The sequence below is a fragment of the Rutidosis leptorrhynchoides genome, chromosome 3, assembly GCF_046630445.1.
Source record: "Rutidosis leptorrhynchoides isolate AG116_Rl617_1_P2 chromosome 3, CSIRO_AGI_Rlap_v1, whole genome shotgun sequence".
In the NCBI taxonomy this organism is placed as follows: domain Eukaryota; kingdom Viridiplantae; phylum Streptophyta; class Magnoliopsida; order Asterales; family Asteraceae; genus Rutidosis; species Rutidosis leptorrhynchoides.
Window position 1 is genome coordinate 306360171 of NC_092335.1, and position 22905 is coordinate 306383075.

Below are 22905 nucleotides of genomic sequence, written 5' to 3' on the forward strand. Positions count from 1 at the left end.
CCATAAATTATGGAGGAAAGTTCACAGGAACATATATGCTAAGATAAGAATTCGTCTATACACTATTATGCAATAAATGTAGGAAAACGCATCTAGACTTAAGAATGATAAGCAGGTAATTTCCTAAGGATGGTAAGTAGAAAATTTCCGACTAAAAATGATAAGCAAAACTTTTGACATGCAGACACGGTCGAAGTCCAGACTCACTAATGCATCTTAACAACTATCAGTTAGACACACTAATGCAAGACCTGGTTCGCTAAGACCACCGCTCTGATACCAACTGAAAGGACCCGTTCATATATATTATAAACGATTCACAATAGTTGATTACATCGCGAGGTATTTGACCTCTATATGATATATTTTACAAACATTGCATTCGTTTTTAAAAGACAAACTTTCTTTACAACGAAAGTTGACGGCATGCACACCATTTGATAATACATCCAACTATAATTGACATAATAATAATCTTGATGAACTCAATGACTCGAATGCAACGTCTTTCAAAATATGTCATGAATGACTCCAAGTAATATCCTTAAAATGAGCTAATGCACAGCGGAAGATTTCTTTAATACCTGAGAATAAACATGCTTTAAAGTGTCAACCAAAAGGTTGGTGAGTTCATAGGTTTATCATAACAATCATTTCAATATATTAATAGACCACAAGATTTCCGTTTATAAATATATGTACACTCGCAAGTGTATAAAAGTATTCTATAAGTTGTAGGCACTCGGTAACAAGCCTTAACGTTCATGTTTTACCCTCTGAAGTACACCAGATCAGGTGTGTTTAAAATAACCTCGAAGTACTAAAGCATCCCATAGTCAGGATGGGGTTTGTCAGGCCCAATAGATCTATCTTTAGGATTCGCGCCTACCATACATAGACAAGTAGTTTAATGTTACCAAGCTAAGGGTATATTTCTGGTTTAAACCCACGTAGAATTAGTTTTAGTACTTGTGCCTATTTCGTAAAACATTTATAAAAACAGCGCATGTATTCTCAGTCCCAAAAATATATATAAAAGGGAGCAAATGAAACTCACCATACTGTATTTCGTAGTAAAAATACATATAACGTCATTTAACAAGTGCAAGGTTGGCCTCGGATTCACGAACCTATATTAATTATATATATTTATATGTTGGTCAATATTTGTCTAACAATTTTTGGTCAAGTCATAGTGTACCACAATCCTAATGCTCGAGACTAATATGCAAAAGTCAACAAAAGTCAACTTGACCCAAAATGACTTCTAAAATTTATACGTGTTTATTATATAACTTAACTATAGTCGTTTTATATATTTAAATATATTTATTAGATTTTATAATAATAAAAGTCATTTATTAATAAAAATTTATATTAACGTTTATATATGATAAAATATACTTTTATATATCTTAAGTAGTAAAATTTATAAAGTTCACTTAATATCGTAAAACTATAGTGGTAAGTATTATTAATGTAATTATATTACGCGTGGTGAAAAATATCTTTGTATCCCCTATTTATTTGATAAAATAATATTGATCATAATAATAATAAGTAAAAGTTGTATTATTTTGTAATAATAATTATTATTATTCTATAACAATATTTATATTTACTAAAAATGGTATTATGATAAAATGATAATACTAACATAATAGTAATAATGATATTTTATAATAACAATGATATTTTTATTAAAATAATAACGACGATAGTAATAATAATCATTTTAACAATAACACTAAAATTCAGTTGACTATAACTTCTAATCCGTTCATCGAAACCATTCGATATCTAAATGAAAAGTTCTTAATTTTTCGCTAGCTTTCCAATGACATGCATATCATATACCCTATCTCAGTAGCATATGTATCTAATTCAGGATTCAACAAACCTATCTAAGGATAATATCGAATGTACAAGCATGCATAATCCTATATACTCGAGCACTAGTCAGGGATACACTATTGATATATAAAAGTTAAATTATGAGTGCTCACGTATCAATATTGAGATTCAATATTGCAGGAAAGTACGTAGACGCAACGAAGATGATAAACACTAGATTGACCTCACGAGCATACCCATGAACCATACCCATCACCTCCATAGCTATAACCCATAATTTCCTTAGCTTCGACTCATTCAAAAAACTATTTTGAAATCACTCGGACATCACTCCGTCGTAATATTTTATGTATACTAATAATATCTTCAAATAATACAGAGCGAATATATATATATATAAATTGATTGAGAGAGTTTAGAGAAATATATTTTCAAGTTTATATGAAATAATGAAACCTATTGAATTCTATTTATAATAGATTTTTGAATTATTAAAGTGAATTATTAAAGTATGAATTATTAAAGTGAATTATTAAAGTATAAATTCTTAAAGTGAATTATTAAAGTATGAATTATTAAAGTAAATTATTAAAGTATGAATTATTAAAGTGAATTATTAAAGTGAATTATTAAAATATGAATTATTAAAGTTAAAGTAAAGTAAAAGTAAAGTAAAGGTAAAGTTAAAGTATAATAAAAGTATAAAACTATGTATGTATAATACGCGTATAAATATATATAATAATAATTTAAATCATTATATCATAAAACATTTTAGAAAATTAGAATTATATATATTCATAATAGGTTTCAAGTTTTTACAGTCTGTTGGTGAAGCATGGGATAAAGTCCAAAGGTTAAATAAATGTATGAAATCATCTTAATGAAAAATGTCGAGTTACTTAACTTGTCGATATCCAACATCTAAGTTATTTACACTCCACGTTTTTATTTCATATTAAATAAAATGAAAGTTAACATAGTTATCTTATCAAGGTCACGAGGAAAATATTATAAAACATGAATGTAGTTCCAAACTTTTTGAGATTCAACATTACAAATTCTGTTTATCGTGTCAGAAACATATAAAGGTTAAGTTTAAATTTGGTCAGAAATTTTCGGGTCGTCACAAATATGGTGCAAAATGTACCAGCTTCAGTAACATTATCGGCACCAACAGTACCACCAACAACAACATCCGCATCCCAAGCCTTAATTTCACAATCTGTTCCACGAACATCAACATCATACACACCATGGATACCAAGGAGTACCAACAGCAATTAACAATGAAGTATTGAACCATAACTTCATTAATATTCTGCAAAGAATATGTGGATCCTAATAGTTTTAGAGATTACTTATTCTAGCTCAAACAAAAAAAAAAAGCAAATGAGGTTAATATCATATTAACTCATTAAATCCATGATTACATCCGAAGAAAATATATATGTATATATGTTTTCCTAAAGATTGTAATTAAAAATTCTTTTGTACAAACTGTTAATGATGAAATTATTTTTAACGGGTAGGTAATACCCGAGGAATATATTTAAGATTTCACATTAATAAGTTACACTGTACATTCTTCAAATCTGATTCAACAGTCATTTCTTATCCTACTTACATCCACAGATATATGAATCCGATCACCACAGAATAACCATATCCATTCAACTTTCATAATTGGATTTTGACCTATCAGAATCCAACAAGTGGCATAATGAAGAAAACATTTGACGGAATAAAATTTGTTAGAAACAAAAAAATTAACTATGAGAAATTTTGTTAAGAATCCACGCTAACAAAATCCTAGCTAACTGTTCTTAGTTAACTGTGGACTAATCAATTGAGGACTACCAACAGTGGACAATTAAAATGAATTAAAATATTAATTATAACATATGAAACTAAACAATTCTTCAAGTTTGCAACTTGATTTTTATCTTAAACCTCATTTGTATCTTGACGATTACAATCTGCGTTCAAACCTTTCGTGATTCTTGAAAACACCTCAATTGAGAGGATGAACCAACCGCACTTCATCTACGGAAGAAAAGATTTACGCATATAGATATGCACCTAAAAAATTCTCGGAACCTGTATAAATGTTTTGAAATGTCCCGTTCTTATTGATTAAAAACGTTCCATATTAATTGATTTCGTTGCAAGGTTTTGACCTCTATATGAGACGTTTTTCAAAGACCGCATTCATTTTAAAACAAACCATAACCTTTATTTCATCAATAAAGGTTTAAAAAGATTTACGTAGATTATCAAATAATGATAATCTAAAATATCCTGTTTACACACGACCATTACATAATGGTTTACAATACAAATATGTTACAACAAAATAAGTTTCTTGAATGCAGTTTTTACACAATATCATACAAGCATGGACTCCAAATCTCGTCCTTATTTAAGTATGTGACGGCGGAAGCTCTTAATAATCACCTGAGAATAAACATGCTTAAAACGTCAACAAAAATGTTGGTGAGTTATAGGTTTAACCTATATATATCAAATCGTAACAATAGACCACAAGATTTCATATTTCAATACACATCCCAAGCATAGAGATAAAAATCATTCATATGGTGAACACCTGATAACCGACATTAACAAGATGCATATATAAGAATATTCCCATCATTCCGCGACACCCTTCGGATATGATATAAATTTCGAAGTACTAAAGCATCCGGTACTTTAGATGGGGTTTGTTAGGCCCAATAGATCTATCTTTAGGATTCGCATCAATTAGGGTGTCTGTTCCCTAATTCTTAGATTACCAGAGTTAATAAAAAGGGGCATATTCGATTTCGATAATTCAACCATAGAATGTAGTTTCACGTACTTGTGTCTATTTTGTAAATCATTTATAAAACCTGCATGTATTCTCATCCCAAAAATATTAGATTTTAAAAGTGGGACTATAACTCACTTTCACAGATTTTTACTTCGTCGGGAAGTAAGACTTGGCCACTGGTTGATTCACGAAGCTATAACAATATATACATATATATCAAAGTATGTTCAAAATATATTTACAACACTTTTAATATATTTTGATGTTTTAAGTTTATTAAGTTAGCTGTCCTCGTTAGTAACCTACAACTAGTTGTCCACAGTTAGATGTACAGAAATAAATCGATAAATATTATCTTGAATCAATCCACGACCCAGTGTATACGTATCTCAGTATTGATCACAACTCAAACTATATATATTTTGGAATCAACCTTAACCCTGTATAGCTAACTCCAACATTCACATATAGAGTGTCTATGGTTGTTCCGAAATATATATAGATGTGTCGACATGATAGGTCGAAACATTGTATACGTGTCTATGGTATCTCAAGATTACATAATATACAATACAAGTTCATTAAGTTATGGTTGGAATAGATTTGTTACCAATTTTCACGTAGCTAAAATGAGAAAAATTATCCAATCTTGTTTTACCCATAACTTCTTCATTTTAAATCCGTTTTGAGTGAATCAAATTGCTATGGTTTCATATTGAACTATATTTTATGAATCTAAACAGAAAAAGTATAGGTTTATAGTCAGAAAAATAAGTTACAAGTCATTTTTGTAAAGGTAGTCATTTCAGTCGAAAGAACGACGTCTAGATGACCATTTTAGAAAACATACTTCCACTTTGAGTTTAACCATAATTTTTGGATATAGTTTCATGTTCATAATAAAAATCATTTTCTCAGAATAACAACTTTTAAATCAAAGTTTATCATAGTTTTTAATTAACTAACCCAAAACAGTCCGCGGTGTTACTACGGCGGCGTAAATCCGGTTTTACGGTGTTTTTTATGTTTCCAGGTTTTAAATCATTAAGTTAGCATATCATATAGATATAGAACATGTGTTTATTTGATTTTAAAAGTCAAGTTAGAAGGATTAACTTTTGTTTGCGAACAAGTTTAGAATTAACTAAACTATGTTCTAGTGATTACAAGTTTAAACCTTCGAATAAGATAGCTTTATATGTATGAATCGAATGATGTTATGAACATCATTACTACCTTAAGTTCCTTGGATAAACCTATTGGAAAAGAGAAAAATGGATCTAGCTTCAACGGATCCTTGGATGGCTCGAAGTTCTTGAAGCAGAATCATGACACGAAAACAAGTTCAAGTAAGATCATCACTTGAAATAAGATTGTTATAGTTATAGAAATTGAACCAAAGTTTGAATATGATTATTACCTTGTATTAGAATGATAACCTACTGTAAGAAACAAAGATTTCTTGAGGTTGGATGATCACCTTACAAGATTGGAAGTGAGCTAGCAAACTTGAAAGTATTCTTGATTTTATGTAACTAGAACTTGTAGAATATATGAAGAACACTTAGAACTTGAAGATAGAACTTGAGAGAGATCAATTAGATGAAGAAAATTGAAGAATGAAAGTGTTTGTAGGTGTTTTTGGTCGTTGGTGTATGGATTAGATATAAAGGATATGAAATTTTGTTTTCATGTAAATAAGTCATGAATGATTACTCATATTTTTGTAATTTTATGAGATATTTCATGCTAGTTGCCAAATGATGGTTCCCACATGTGTTAGGTAACTCACATGGGCTGCTAATAGCTGATCATTGGAGTGTATATACCAATAGTACATACATCTAAAAGCTGTGTATTGTACGAGTACGAATACGGGTGCATACGAGTAGAATTGTTGATGAAACTGAACGAGGATGTAATTGTAAGCATTTTTGTTAAGTAGAAGTATTTTGATAAGTGTATTAAAGTCTTTCAAAAGTGTATAAATACATATTAAAACACTACATGTATATACATTTTAACTGGGTCGTTAAGTCATCGTTAGTCGTTACATGTAAGTGTTGTTTTGAAACCTTTAGGTTAACGATCTTGTTAAATGTTGTTAACCCAATGTTTATAATATCAAATGAGATTTTAAATTATTATATTATAATGATATTATCATGTATGAATATCTCTTAATATGATATATATACATTAAATGTCTTTACAACGATAATCGTTACATATATGTCTCGTTTAAAAATCATTAAGTTAGTAGTCTTGTTTTTACATATATAGTTCATTGTTAATATACTTAATGATATGTTTACTTATCATAATATCATGTTAACAATACATATATCCATATATATGTCATCATATAGTTTTTACAAGTTTTAACGTTCGTGAATCACCGGTCACTTGGGTGGTCAATTGTTTATATGAAACATATTTCAATTAATCAAGTCTTAACAAGTTTGATTACTTAACATGTTGGAAACACTTAATCATGTAAATAACAATTTCATTTAATATATATATAAACATGGAAAAGTTCGGGTCACTACAGTACCTACCCGTTAAATAAATTTCGTCCCGAAATTTTAAGCAGTTGGAGGTGTTGACGTATCTTTTGGAAATAAATGCGGGTATTTCTTCTTCATCTGATCTTCATGCTCCCAGGTGAACTCGGGTCCTCTACGAGCAATCCATCGAACCTTAACAATCGGTATCTTGTTTTGTTTAAGTCTCTTAACCTCACGATCCATTATTTTGACGGGTTCTTCGATGAATTGAAGTTTTTCGTTGATTTGGATTTCATCTAACGGAATAGTGAGATCTTCTTTAGCAAAACATTTCTTCAAATTCGAGACGTGGAAAGTGTTATGTACAGCCGCAAGTTGTTGAGGTAACTCAAGTCGGTAAGCTACTGGTCCGACACGATCAATAATCTTGAATGGTCCAATATACCTTGGATTTAATTTCCCTCGTTTACCAAATCGAACAACGCCTTTCCAAGGTGCAACTTTAAGCATGACCATCTCTCCAATTTCAAATTCTATATCTTTTCTTTTAATGTCAGCGTAGCTCTTTTGTCGACTTTGGGCGGTTTTCAACCGTTGTTGAATTTGGATGATCTTCTCGGTAGTTTCTTGTATAATCTCCGAACCCGTAATCTGTCTATCCCCCACTTCACTCCAACAAATAGGAGACCTGCACTTTCTACCATAAAGTGCTTCAAACGGCGCCATCTCAATGCTTGAATGGTAGCTGTTGTTGTAGGAAAATTCTGCTAACGGTAGATGTCGATCCCAACTGTTTCCAAAATCAATAACACATGCTCGTAGCATGTCTTCAAGCGTTTGTATCGTCCTTTCGCTCTGCCCATCAGTTTGTGGATGATAGGCAGTACTCATGTCTAGACGAGTTCCTAATGCTTGGTGTAATGTCTGCCAGAATCTTGAAATAAATCTGCCATCCCTATCAGAGATGATAGAGATTGGTATTCCATGTCTGGAGATGACTTCCTTCAAATACAGTCGTGCTAACTTCTCCATCTTGTCATCTTCTCTTATTGGCAGGAAGTGTGCTGATTTGGTGAGACTATCAACTATTACCCAAATAGTATCAAAACCACTTGCAGTCCTTGGCAATTTAGTGATGAAATCCATGGTAATGTTTTCCCATTTCCATTCCGGGATTTCGGGTTGTTGAAGTAGACCTGATGGTTTCTGATGCTCAGCTTTGACCTTAGAACACGTCAAACATTCTCCTACATATTTAGCAACATCGGCTTTCATACCCGGCCACCAAAAATGTTTCTTGAGATCCTTGTACATCTTCCCCATTCCATGATGTATTGAGTATCTGGTTTTATGAGCTTCTCTAAGTACCATTTCTCTCATATCTCCAAATTTTGATACCCAAATCCTTTCAGCCCTATACCGGGTTCCTTCTTTCCGAATATTAAGATGCTTCTCCGATCTTTTGAGTATTTCATCCTTTAAATTTCCCTCTTTTAAAACTCCTTGTTGCGCCTCCTTTATTTGAGTAGTAAGGTTATTATGAATCATTATATTCATAGATTTTACTCGAATGGGTTCTCTGTCCTTCCTGCTCAAGGCATCGGCTACCACATTTGCCTTCCCCGGGTGGTAAAGAATCTCAAAGTCGTAATCATTCAATAATTCAATCCACCTACGCTGCCTCATATTCAGTTGTTTCTGATTAAATATGTGTTGAAGACTTTTGTGGTCGGTATATATAATACTTTTGACCCCATATAAGTAGTGCCTCCAAGTCTTTAATGCAAAAACAACCGCGCCTAATTCCAAATCATGCATCGTATAATTTTGTTCGTAAATCTTCAATTGTCTAGACGCATAAGCAATCACCTTCGTTCGTTGCATTAATACACAACCGAGACCTTGCTTTGATGCATCACAATAAATCACAAAATCATCATTCCCTTCAGGCAATGACAGTATAGGTGCCGTAGTTAGCTTTTTCTTCAATAACTGAAACGCTTTCTCTTGTTCATCATTCCATTCAAAATTCTTCCCTTTATGCGTTAATGCAGTCAAGGGTTTTGCTATTCTGGAAAAGTCTTGCATGAACCTTCTGTAGTAACCAGCTAGTCCTAAAAACTGGCGTATGTGTTTCGGAGTTTTCGGGGTTTCCCACTTTTCAACAGTTTCTATCTTTGCCGGATCCACCTTAATACCTTCTTTGTTCACTATGTGACCGAGGAATTGAACTTCTTCCAACCAAAATGCACACTTTGAAAACTTAGCGTACAATTCTTCCTTCCTCAATACTTCTAACACCTTTCTCAAATGTTCACCGTGTTCTTGGTCATTCTTTGAGTAAATAAGTATGTCATCAATGAAAACAATGACAAACTTGTCAAGGTATGGTCCACACACTCGGTTCATAAGGTCCATGAACACAGCTGGTGCATTAGTTAAACCAAATGGCATGACCATAAACTCGTAATGACCGTAACGTGTTCTGAAAGCAGTCTTTGGAATATCATCTTCTTTCACCCGCATTTGATGATACCCGGAATGTAAGTCAATCTTTGAATAAACAGACGAGCCTTGTAGTTGATCAAATAAGTCGTCGATTCTCGGTTGTGGGTAGCGGTTCTTGATGGTAAGTTTGTTCAACTCTCGGTAGTCGATACACAACCTGAATGCACCATCTTTCTTCTTGACAAAGAAAACAGGAGCTCCCCACGATGATGTGCTTGGTCGAATGAAACCACGCTCTAAAAGTTCTTGTAATTGGCTTTACAGTTCTTTCATCTCGCTGGGTGCGAGTCTGTAAGGAGCACGAGCTATTGGTGCTGCTCCTGGTACAAGATCTATTTGAAATTCAACGGATCGATGTGGGGGTAATCCTGGTAATTCTTTCGGAAATACATCGGGAAATTCTTTTGCAATGGGAACATCATTGATGCTCTTTTCTTCAGTTTGTACTTTCTCGACGTGTGCTAGAACAGCATAGCAACCTTTTCTTATTAGTTTTTGTGCCTTCAAATTACTAATAAGATGTAGCTTCGTGTTGCCCTTTTCTCCGTACACCATTAAGGGTTTTCCTTTTTCTCGTATAATGCGAATTGCATTTTTGTAACAAACGATCTCTGCTTTCACTTCTTTCAACCAGTCCATACCGATTATCAGATCAAAACTCCCTAACTCTACTGGTATCAAATCAATCTTAAATGTTTCGCTAACCAGTTTAATTTCTCGATTCCGACATATATTATCTGCTGAAATTAATTTACCATTTGCTAATTCGAGTAAAAATTTACTATCCAAAGGCGTCAATGGATAACTTAATTTAGCACAAAAATCTCTACTCATATAGCTTCTATCCACACACGAATCAAATAAAACGTAAGCAGATTTATTGTCAATAAGAAACGTACCCGTAACAATCTCCGGGTCTTTCTGTGCCTCTGCGAAACGTAAGCAGATTTATTGTCAATAAGAAACGTACTCGTAACAATCTCCGAGTCTTTCTGTGCCTCTGCCGCATTAATATTGAAAACTCTTCCGCGGCCTTGTCCATTCGTGTTCTCCTGGTTCGGGCAATTTCTAATAATGTGGCCCGGTTTTCCACATTTATAACAAACTACATTGGCATAACTTGCTCCGACACTACTTGCTCCACCATTACTCGTTCCGACACCATTTGTTCCTTTCGTTCTATTAACCCCTGGTCCGTAGACCTCACACTTCGCCGCGCTATGACCATTTCTTTTACACTTGTTGCAAAATTTGGTGCAGAACCCCGAGTGATACTTTTCACACCTTTGACATAGCTGCTTCTGATTGTTGTTGTTGTTGTTGTTGTTGCGGTTGTTATTGTTTTTGGGATGATTGTTGTAGTTGATGTTGTTGTTGTTGTTGTTGTTGTTGTTATTGTTGGGCCGTTTGTTATAGTTGCGATTGATGTTACGATTGTTGGGATAATTGTTGCGATTATTATTGTAATTGCTGTTGTTGTATTGGTGATTCTTATCACCGTTTTCGTCCCACTTTCTTTTGACTTGCTTCACATTGGCCTCTTCAGCCGTCTGTTCTTTAATTCTTTCCTCAATCTGGTTCACTAGTTTGTGAGCCATTCTACATGCCTGTTGTATGGAGGCGGGCTCGTGTGAACTTATATCTTCTTGGATTCTTTCTGGTAATCCTTTCACAAACGCATCGATCTTCTCTTCCTCATCTTCGAACGCTCTAGGACACAATAGGCACAATTCTGTGAATCGTATTTCGTACGTGGTAATATCAAATCCTTGGGTTCGTAACCCTCTAAGTTCTGTCTTAAGCTTATTGACCTCGGTTCTGGGACGGTACTTCTCGTTCATCAAGTGCTTGAATGCTGACCACGGTAGTGCGTACGCATCGTCTTGTCCCACTTGCTCTAGATAGGTATTCCACCATGTTAACGCAGAACCTGTGAAGGTATGCGTAGCGTACTTCACTTTGTCCTCTTCAGTACACTTACTTATGGCAAACACCGATTCGACCTTCTCGGTCCACCGTTTCAATCCGATCGGTCCTTCGGTTCCATCAAATTCCAAAGGTTTGCAGGCAGTGAATTCTTCGTAGGTGCATCCTACACGAATTCCTGTACTGCTAGATCCAAGGTTATTGTTGGTATATAGCGCAGCCTGTACTGCGGCTATGTTGGAAGCTAGAAAAGTACGGAATTCCTCTTCATTCATATTCACGGTGTGTCGAGTAGTCGGTGCCATTTCCTTCAAAATAGTCAAATGGAACAAGTTAATCATACAGAATATTAAGAGTAGTTAATAGTATTTCGTAGCATAATATGAACTCATTTATAAAAGCTTTTTCTTCATATTAGCATTTTATAAGTTTAAATTCGGGTAGTACCTACCCGTTAAGTTCATACTTAGTAGCTAATATACAATTCAACTACTACAATTCTATATGAAAAACTGATTATAATAATATTTTGCGTTCAAACTTTTACACAATATTTTACAAACTTACAATACCGCTTATTTTACATATAGCATGAAATATAGCACACAATAAATTTGATACAAGATGGTTGTGAAGATAATTCTAGTTAGTACACAAGTCGTTCAGCAAAGGCAATAAAGACACGTAATTCATACGTCCAGAAACAAGTCATGCATTCTGGTTTTACTAGGACTACTTCCCATCCTTGGTCTTGTGGAACATAACCGTTATGGTCGTTGATAAGACAGCGTGTTGTAACGTTGTCAAAGGGACGAGGGTTACGTAATGTCCAACAGTCCCGTAACAATCTAAAAACCTCATTTCTTACCCCAATTACCGACTCCGTCACTTATGGGAACGTTTTGTTTAATAGTTGTAGCCCGATGTTCTTGTTCTCACTTTGGTGAGAAGAGAACATTATTAATACGTAAGCATAACATGCTTCTTTATGTTGCATGTTAGCCGCTTTTTCTAAATCACGAAGTCCAATATTCGGATATATTGAGTCAAAATAATTTCTTAACCTATTGCGTAAAATAGCATTAGGGTTCCCCGCAATATATGCGTCAAAGTAAACACATCGTAACTTATGGATTTCCCAATGTGATATCCCCCATCTTTAGAAACAAAAGCCTTTTATAAACCAAGGCATTCTTGGAACGTTCTTCGAATGTCTTACAAACTGATCTCGCCTTAAATAGTTGTGCCGAAGAATTCTGACCGACTCTAGACAAGATTTCATCAATCATGTCTCCGGGTAGGTCTCTTAAAATATTGGGTTATCTATCTATTTTGTGTTTTTATACTGTAAAATAGACAAGAGTTAGATTCATAAAAAAAACACTTATTAATACAAGCAATTTTTACATATATCATAAAGCATAAGCACAGTATATTACATATATTACACCACACGAATACAACTATCTTATTCCGACTCGCTTGTTTATTCTTATTCTTATTACATATATTGCCAAGTTTCTAGGGATATATGATGTTCCCCTAATACGAGCCGTCGTTTTCCACATTGGTTTAGAAAAACCTGGTGGTTTAGAGGTTCCCGGGTCATTGTTACAACTTAAGGACTTCGGGGGTTGACGATACATATAAAGTTCATCGGGGTTGGAATTAGATTTCTCTATGTTTATGCCCTTTCCCTTATTATTTTCTTTTGCCTTTTTAAATTCAGTTGGGGTAATTTCCATAACATCATCGGAATTCTCGTCGGAATCCGATTCATCGAAGAATTGGTAATCCTCCCAATATTTTGTTTCCTTGGCGGAAACACCATTGACCATAATTAACCTTGGTCGGTTGGTTGAGGATTTTCTTTTACTTAACCGTTTTATTATTTCCCCCACCGGTTCTATTTCTTCATCCGGTTCCGATTCTTCTTCCGATTCCGATTCTTCTTCCGGTTCCGACTCTTCTTCCGGTTCCTCTTCGGGAACTTGTGAATCAGTCCACGAATCATTCCAATTTACATTTGACTCTTCATTATTATTAGGTGAGTCAATGGAACTTGTTCTAGAGGTAGACATCTATCACATAATATCAAACGCGTTAAGAGATTAATATATCACATAATATTCACATGTTAAAAATATATAGTTTCCAACAAAATTTGTTAAGCAATCATTTTTCAAGTAAACACGGTCGAAGTCCAGACTCACTATTGCATCCTAACAAACTCGATAAGACACACTAATGCAAAATTCTGGTTCTCTAAGACCAACACTCGGATACCAACTGAAATGTCCCGTTCTTATTGATTAAAAACGTTCCATATTAATTGATTTCGTTGCGAGGTTTTGACCTCTATATGAGACGTTTTTCAAAGACTGCATTCATTTTAAAACAAACCATAACCTTTATTTCATCAATAAAGGTTTAAAAAGCTTTACGTAGATTATCAAATAATGATAATCTAAAATATCCTGTTTACACACGACCATTATATAATGGTTTACAATACAAATATGTTACAACAAAATAAGTTTCTTGAATGCAGTTTTTACACAATATCATACAAGCATGGACTCCAAATCTCGTCCTTATTTAAGTATGTGACGGCGGAAGCTCTTAATAATCACCTGAGAATAAACATGCTTAAAACGTCAACAAAAATGTTGGTGAGTTATAGGTTTAACCTATATATATCAAATCGTAACAATAGACCACAAGATTTCATATTTCAATACACATCCCATACATAGAGATAAAAATCATTCATATGGTGAACACCTGGTAACCGACATTAACAAGATGCATATATAAGAATATCCCCATCATTCCGGGACACCCTTCGGATATGATATAAATTTCGAAGTACTAAAGCATCCGGTACTTTGGATGGGGTTTGTTAGGCCCAATAGATCTATCTTTAGGATTCGAGTCAATTAGGGTGTCTGTTCCCTAATTCTTAGATTACCAGAGTTAATAAAAAGGGGCATATTCGATTTCGATAATTCAACCATAGAATGTAGTTTCACGTACTTGTGTCTATTTTGTAAATCATTTATAAAACCTGCATGTATTCTCATCCCAAAAATATTAGATTTTAACTTTCACAGATTTTTACTTCATCGGGAAGTAAGACTTGGCCACTGGTTGATTCAAGAACCTATAACAATATATACATATATATCAAAGTATGTTCAAAATATATTTACAACACTTTTAATATATTTTGATGTATTAAGTTTATTAAGTCAGCTGTCCTCGTTAGTAACTTACAACTAGTTGTCCACAGTTAGATGTACAGAAATAAATCGATAAATATTATCTTGAATCAATCCACGACCCAGTGTATACGTATCTCAGTATTGATCACAACTCAAACTATATATATTTGGGAATTAACCACAACCCTGTATAGCTAACTCCAACATTCACATATAGAGTGTCTATGATTGTTCCGAAATATATATAGATGTGTCGACATGATAGGTCGAAACATTGTATACGTTTCTATGGTATCTCAAGATTACATAATATACAATACAAGTTGATTAAGTTATGGTTGGAATAGATTTGTTACCAATTTTCACGTAGCTAAAATGAGAAAAATTATCCAATCTTGTTTTACCCATAACTTCTTCATTTTAAATCCGTTTTGAGTGAATCAAATTTCTATGGTTTCATATTGAACTCTAATTTATGAATCTAAACAGAAAAATTATAGGTTTATAGTCGGAAAAATAAGTTACAAGTCGTTTTTGTAAAGGTAGTCATTTCAGTCGAAAGAACGACGTCTAGATGACCATTTTAGAAAACATACTTCCACTTTGAGTTTAACCATAATTTTTGGATATAGTTTCATGTTCATAATAAAAATCATTTTCTCAGAATAACAACTTTTAAATCAAAGTTTATCATAGTTTTTAATTAACTAACCCAAAACAGTCCACGGTGTTACTACGACGGCGTAAATCCGGTTTTACGGTGTTTTTCGTGTTTCCAGGTTTTAAATCATTAAGTTAGCATATCATATAGATATAGAACATGTATTTAGTTGATTTTAAAAGTCAAGTTAGAAGGATTAACTTTTTTTTGCGAACAAGTTTAGAATTAACTAAACTATGTTCTAGTGATTACAAGTTTAAACCTTCGAATAAGATAGCTTTATATGTATGAATCGAATGATGTTATGAACATCATTACTACCTTAAGTTCCTTGGATAAACCTATCGGAAAAGAGAAAAATGGATCTAGCTTCAACGGATCCTTGGATGGCTCGAAGTTCTTGAAGCAGAATCATGACACGAAAACAAGTTCAAGTAAGATCATCACTTGAAATAAGATTGTTTTAGTTATAGAAATTGAACCAAAGTTTGAATATGATTATTACCTTGTATTAGAATGATAACCTACTGTAAGAAACAAAGATTTCTTGAGGTTGGATGATCACCTTACAAGATTGGAAGTGAGCTAGCAAACTTGAAAGTATTCTTGATTTTATGTAACTAGAACTTGTAGAATTTATGAAGAACACATAGAACTTGAAGATATAACTTGAGAGAGATCAATTAGATGAAGAAAATTGAAGAATAAAAGTGTTTGTAGGTGTTTTTGGTCGTTGGTGTATGGATTAGATATAAAGGATATGAAATTTTGTTTTCATGTAAATAAGTCATGAATGATTACTCATATTTTTGTAATTTTATGAGATATTTCATGCTAGTTGCCAAATGATGGTTCCTACATGTGTTAGGTGACTCACATGGGCTGCTAATAGCTGATCATTGGAGTGTATATACCAATAGTACATACATCTAAAAGCTGTGTATTGTACGAGTACGAATACGGGTGCATACGAGTAGAATTGTTGATGAAACTGAACGAGGATGTAATTGTAAGAATTTTTGTTAAGTAGAAGTATTTTGATAAGTGTATTGAAGTCTTTCAAAAGTGTATAAATACATATTAAAACAATACATGTATATACATTTTAACTGGGTCGTTAAGTCATCGTTAGTCGTTACATGTAAGTGTTGTTTTGAAACCTTTAGGTTAACGATCTTGTTAAATGTTGTTAACCCAATGTTTATAATATCAAATGAGATTTTAAATTATTATATTATCATGATATTATCATGTATGAATATCTCTTAATATGATATATATACATTAAATGTCTTTACAACGATAATCGTTACATATATGTCTCGTTTAAAAATCATTAAGTTAGTAGTCTTGTTTTTACATATGTAGTTCATTGTTAATATACTTAATGATATGTTTACTTATCATAATATCATGTTAACTATATATATATCCATATATATGTCATCATATAGTTTTTACAAGTTTTAACGTTCGTGAATCACCGGTCACTTGGGTGGTCAATTGTTTATATGAAACATATTTCAATTAATCAAGTCTTAACAAGTTTGATTACTTAACATGTTGGAAACACTTAATCATGTAAATAACAATTTCATTTAATATATATATAAACATGGAAAAGTTCGGGTCACTACATGTTTAACACGTATCTGTGCTAGCTTCTTTGGCGTTGTTATTTTCGAAAATGACAACGAAATTTCTTTTCAAATTAGCCAATTTTGTGACAGCTCCAACAAATCAACTTCAAGTTTTTCATTCGAATAAACCCTATTATAAAGATTACCCCTTCATCATCGTTACGAGAGAACCTTTTATATTTCACCATATTACCATCAGCGTTTAATCATCTAAAAACAAAATTCTCTTGAAACCACCTCGGAATGATAACCGATGAATCGGATATGGTAGCATTAAATGCAGAGGAAACAGCAAAATTGTAGATGGTCTAAACGGCCAAAAGTTTGATAAAAAGGAATGGAAGGTTGGAAACACTCAATAGAAAATTTTGTACCGAAAAGCGGATTATGCAAAACTATGAAGGAAACCGTGGACAAAGCACAAAGAATAAGTTTGACTTCAAAGAATCCAAATGATTCAATATATGCTGAAGTCTTTAGCGAATATCTTACTCCTTCCTCTAAACCATTGCGGACAATAGTTTCCATCATCATCTGATCTTAGATATTCAAAGATATTATCGTATCTTTCATTATAAATATCCTCGATATTTCTGAATATATTTTCATAACTAATCTTATCTGAGATTGTTTATCTCTTTGAGCTATCAGTGTTACATCATATGAGAAACTATTAGTTTCTATATTCTGTAAACTTTCGAATTTAAAATATGAATGTTTTGAAGTAGTGTTGGGAACTGATGTATGAGTTAGTATAATATAATGACACTTGATCAACGTGATTATATTACAGTAATTCATGCTGAGTTTCTAATGGAATGTGATGATTCACAGTACCATCATCATGTGCCATTTACACGACTCTTGCATTCTACTCAATCTCCAAACATAATAGGAACATATCTTCTTGATAGTTCTATCTTTTCGAATATTCTGGTAATTTGACAAATCAAGATCGTGCCATTACGATTTACTTCTTAGAACATTAACTATGTTCATTTCAAAATCCGTACCTACGAAATTCGGGACCATTATCTGTTTGACTTAAAGTCGAGAAGAGGAGACACAAGTATGGAACTCTTGAAAAATAAAAGAAAATATAAAGCTCGACAACAACACATAAACTACAAACCGTGTATATCAATGCGTATAGCAATATAAAGACATGGGAGAATGAAGAACACTATAACCCCAAAGTAATGGTAGAAGAAAGTAACTTCTTCCAGTGGCAGATGAAAAAGAAGAATGACAGATATGAAAGTTAAGAGGATATCAAGGATCAGAATGTGATGGAGCATATTAATGAATGTTTTAAAGTATGAATTGAGGAGAAAGAATAAAAGATATGAGATATGGAAAATAAGGAAAAGAAGGGGGTGGATTTATAGTAAAATATCCGAGAGATCAATCGAAACAGATTATTGCATTTAATTAAAGAAGATCTTGATTCGCCAAAAAACCAAATCTTATTACGAAGATTTTCTTTAAATCCCATGAATTCCGGAAATCAATCATAACTACGTCATCGATGAAAAACCAATATACATTTACTCATTTCACTCTCTTATGCTCCTCGCGTAATCAAATCGTTTTATCTATACTACCCAATGATAATAAAACTATACTATCAACTCATATTCGTCATGAAAACATTTTTATGGTTAGCCATGACGGCCACGATCAAATTTCGGGACGAAATTTCTTTTAACGGGTAGGTACTGTGATGACCCAGAAATTTCCGATCAAATTTAAACTTTAATCTTTATATGATTTCGACACGATAAGCAAAATCTGCAATATTGAGTTTCAAAAGTTTTGAAATCTATATTCATGTAATCAGTTACCCCTTGACCATGCCCTACGATTCACGAACAATTGTGTGTAATTAAATATGTAAATATATATAAAAATAAATTTAAGAATATAGGTAATATTTTGAATTAATAGAATACACATTAATCAACTGGAATTAACAATGTAGAATAATATACAAATAATAATTAAGATACTATTAAAAAGAATATAATACCTAAGTAATAATATATGTATATATATATATATATATATATATATATATATATATATATATATATATATATATATATATATTATAATTAATAATTATTAAAATTTCAAAGTATTACATAATTGGTACATATGTTGTACTATATTAACTTTAGTTACAAGTTCGATTATAATTATTAGATTAATATCATTATCAATACTTTTAGTATTAATATTGTTAATATTAATATTTGTATTATTATTTCTAAAATGAAATATAAGCATATATTTGAAATATGATATGTATAAGAATTATTAATAATATTAGTATTATCATTACTAATATTGATATTATTATAAGTAGTGTTATTATTAGAATTATTAATAATATTAGTGTTATCATGATTATTATTAGTAAACTTATTAAAATTATCACTTTTATGATTTTAGCATCACTACTATTTATTATTATTAATACAATTATTATTATTATTAGTTTCATTTTTATTATTAATACTAAATATTAATGCTATGTAATTATTATTAATATCATTATTAACATTTTTATTGACAACTACTATTATACTTGATATTAATAATATAATTATCATTTGAGTATTATTAATGATATTAAATGTATTATTATTAATATTTACTAATTAATTATTTATATTATATACAAGAAATCAAATAACGGAATCTGAATCAGTTTCATGTAGTTTTCATACTGTGAGTGATTATCCTTTTACTTTTAGCTAGTACCAATCACGAATCCAAACCAGTAGAGTAATCCAAATTCAGTTTCACATCTCTTTCACTTTTATTTTTCTTTTATTATACTTCTGTCCTTGCTAAACGATACTGTCGACCAACTAGGTGGATTAAATGATGCAATTCAGTGTAAATGATACGAGTAAACCCACGTTATCCTTTAACAACCACAATGTCATCAACCTTCTAACAACACCACCTTCTATCACCCTTAAACACCTCAGACAATCATCACCTTTCTGTTTCTATTTTCTCGATCAATAATCGACAACAACTCAATAACCTTTAACGTGTTAGATGCAACTAATACGGCTACATGTCCCTGTGTCTTGTTGTGAGAACCTAACCCAAGAACAATCATCTTCTTTGACCACTACTAGCATTTTTTTTGTACTGTATCTGTATGAGTTAAACGCGAAGAGGATCATACCTTGAAGAAGAAGAAGAAACTTTAGGGTTTGTTAATGCTATTGATAAGTGTAATCTTCATTCGTTAACTAAGATTTCGCAAAAGGAACTCTTCAGACCAAAAGACAACCCAAACGATCATCATCCACTATTATTTCGTAACTAGTTTTTTTTTCTTCTTCCAACCGACAAACACCACTAGGTTAGAATTACTTGCCATTGCTACTACTTGGTTTGTTTTTGTTTAACGCACCACCATTGACACTTGAACACCACCAAGAATCACCTAAATCGCCATCGTATTTACTGCTGGTTTCGTGTCCCGGTCAGACCCAAAACCAGGACCAAACTAACTTACAAACCACTCCTGTGTACTTTCGAGAAACTGCAGCTATACAATTTACTTCTGTCGCTCATATTTTTTTTTATCTAAACTGTTTTGAGAAATTTGAGGCTACCAATTGCGAAATTTATTTATTTTCTTTCCTTTATGACCGATCAATTTATATGCTGTTTTGGGAAGTTGGAGGCTGCCACTTGCAAATTCTTTCTCCTTTATAGCATTAAAATTTATAAACAAACAAACCCCACTTGTGTTAGAGTGCTGCTTAACAAGTGGGTATTGGAAACTAGCGGCTATAATTTTTTTTTAATCCAAGTCGAGTTCCAACAAATCATTCAATAGCCACGTTATTTTTTTTTTCCTTTCTTTCCTTCTTGCTACTTTTCCTGGTGGCCGACAAATGGTAAGCATCATACACGCGTTTTATTTTTTTTATTCCCATCAAAGATCCACTACATCCACAACCCCACACTCAATTCAATTTACAGATATCGGGATACATGTGTGCATGACCAACATCTCCAAATTTATTAACCCCACTTGCTTTATAAAAGAATGGATAATGATAATGATATACTCCGTATGCTAAGGACGACTTCATCTTCTTTTTTTTTTGTGTTTTCTTTTTACCAAATCCCACTTTGTATTATTATAATGGGATATAAGATGATTCAATTAGAAAATAAGGATGATGAGCTGTAGTTGATTGATGCTTTTCCCATTGACAGAAAATGGAACCCACCAACTATTATTGTTTTGTTTGTGAAGTCAGACGAAGCCATGCACGTATATATATATATTTTTTTCTATCGAATCATTTTATGGGCTACAAAGGATTTAGAACTTGGGCCGAGACTGTTGTTGGGCTGTCACTATTTTTCTGTTGGGCCAAATTAACCATGGGCTTGTTTAGTTAAGTGGGTTTTAAAGAAGGTAGTAAGATATGGCGTAAATAAATTTAAGCTGAGAATTAGATCAGAAAAATGGAAACAGAGGGATGGTTTGGAGTGTATTGGGTGAACGTGAGGTCATGGGTTCGAGTCTCGTCTGGAGTATTTCTTTTTAGGAAAAGCTTGTAAAGGGGTATACACTCTTATTTATTCCTATTATTATTATTATTATTATTATTATTATTATTATTATTATTATTATTATTATTATTATTATTATTATTATTATTATTATTATTATTATTATTACTAGTATTATTATTAGAATTCCAAGAATATTAAACATGTTAATAATGTAAATATATAACAAAAGACGATTATGAAATTTATTATATGAATACATGTAAGTTATGATTATAATTACAAATTAATGTTATAAGGAGCTATAGTTATTAGTTTATAAATTAAACACCAAAGATTATGATTTTTATAACTATGAATATAAAGGTTTAAATGATATTGTTAAGATTATAAATGTAGAAATTTTGGATATAAATACTATTATGAAAAGGATCCGAATTTTTATTAAATTATGTTTTTAAAGGAATTATTAAGAATATTATAATTATTGTTATCATAATTATTATAATGAAACTTAGTATTATCATCATTATTAATATCATTATTTTTATTAATATTATTATTATCCCCTTTATCATTGTTATTATATAGTATCAATATTATAACTAATATTAGTGTTATCACAAGTATTAACTACACAAACAAATAATATATATATTTAATACATATAACATAACAAAATTTAATATTTTATATACAAAATGAATATATGAAACATATATATATATATATATATATATATATATATATATATATATATATATATATATATATATATATATATATATATATATATTAATATAAAAATGATATAACTAATAAATTTATATAGTTGTTCAATTTCAGCTATGTGTGTTACTATATATAAATGATATAGGTTCGTGAATCCGGGGCCAACCCTGCATTGTTTAATATTGTTATATGTATTTTTACTACAAAATACATTAGGTGAGTTCATTTGATTCCCTTTTTACTCTTTACATTTTTGGGACTGAGAATACACGCGCTTTTATAAATGTTTGACGCAATAGACACAAGTACCTTAACTGCATTCTATGATAGAATTATCTGGGATTGGGGTTGATTGATATGATTGATTTTTATCTCTAGTACGATGCGAAATGTCTGCTATGAGATGGTTGATTGATATGAATGGGTTATTATTTATGACATTTTGGCACCGGTTGGCCTATATTTTATGAACATGTGTTCA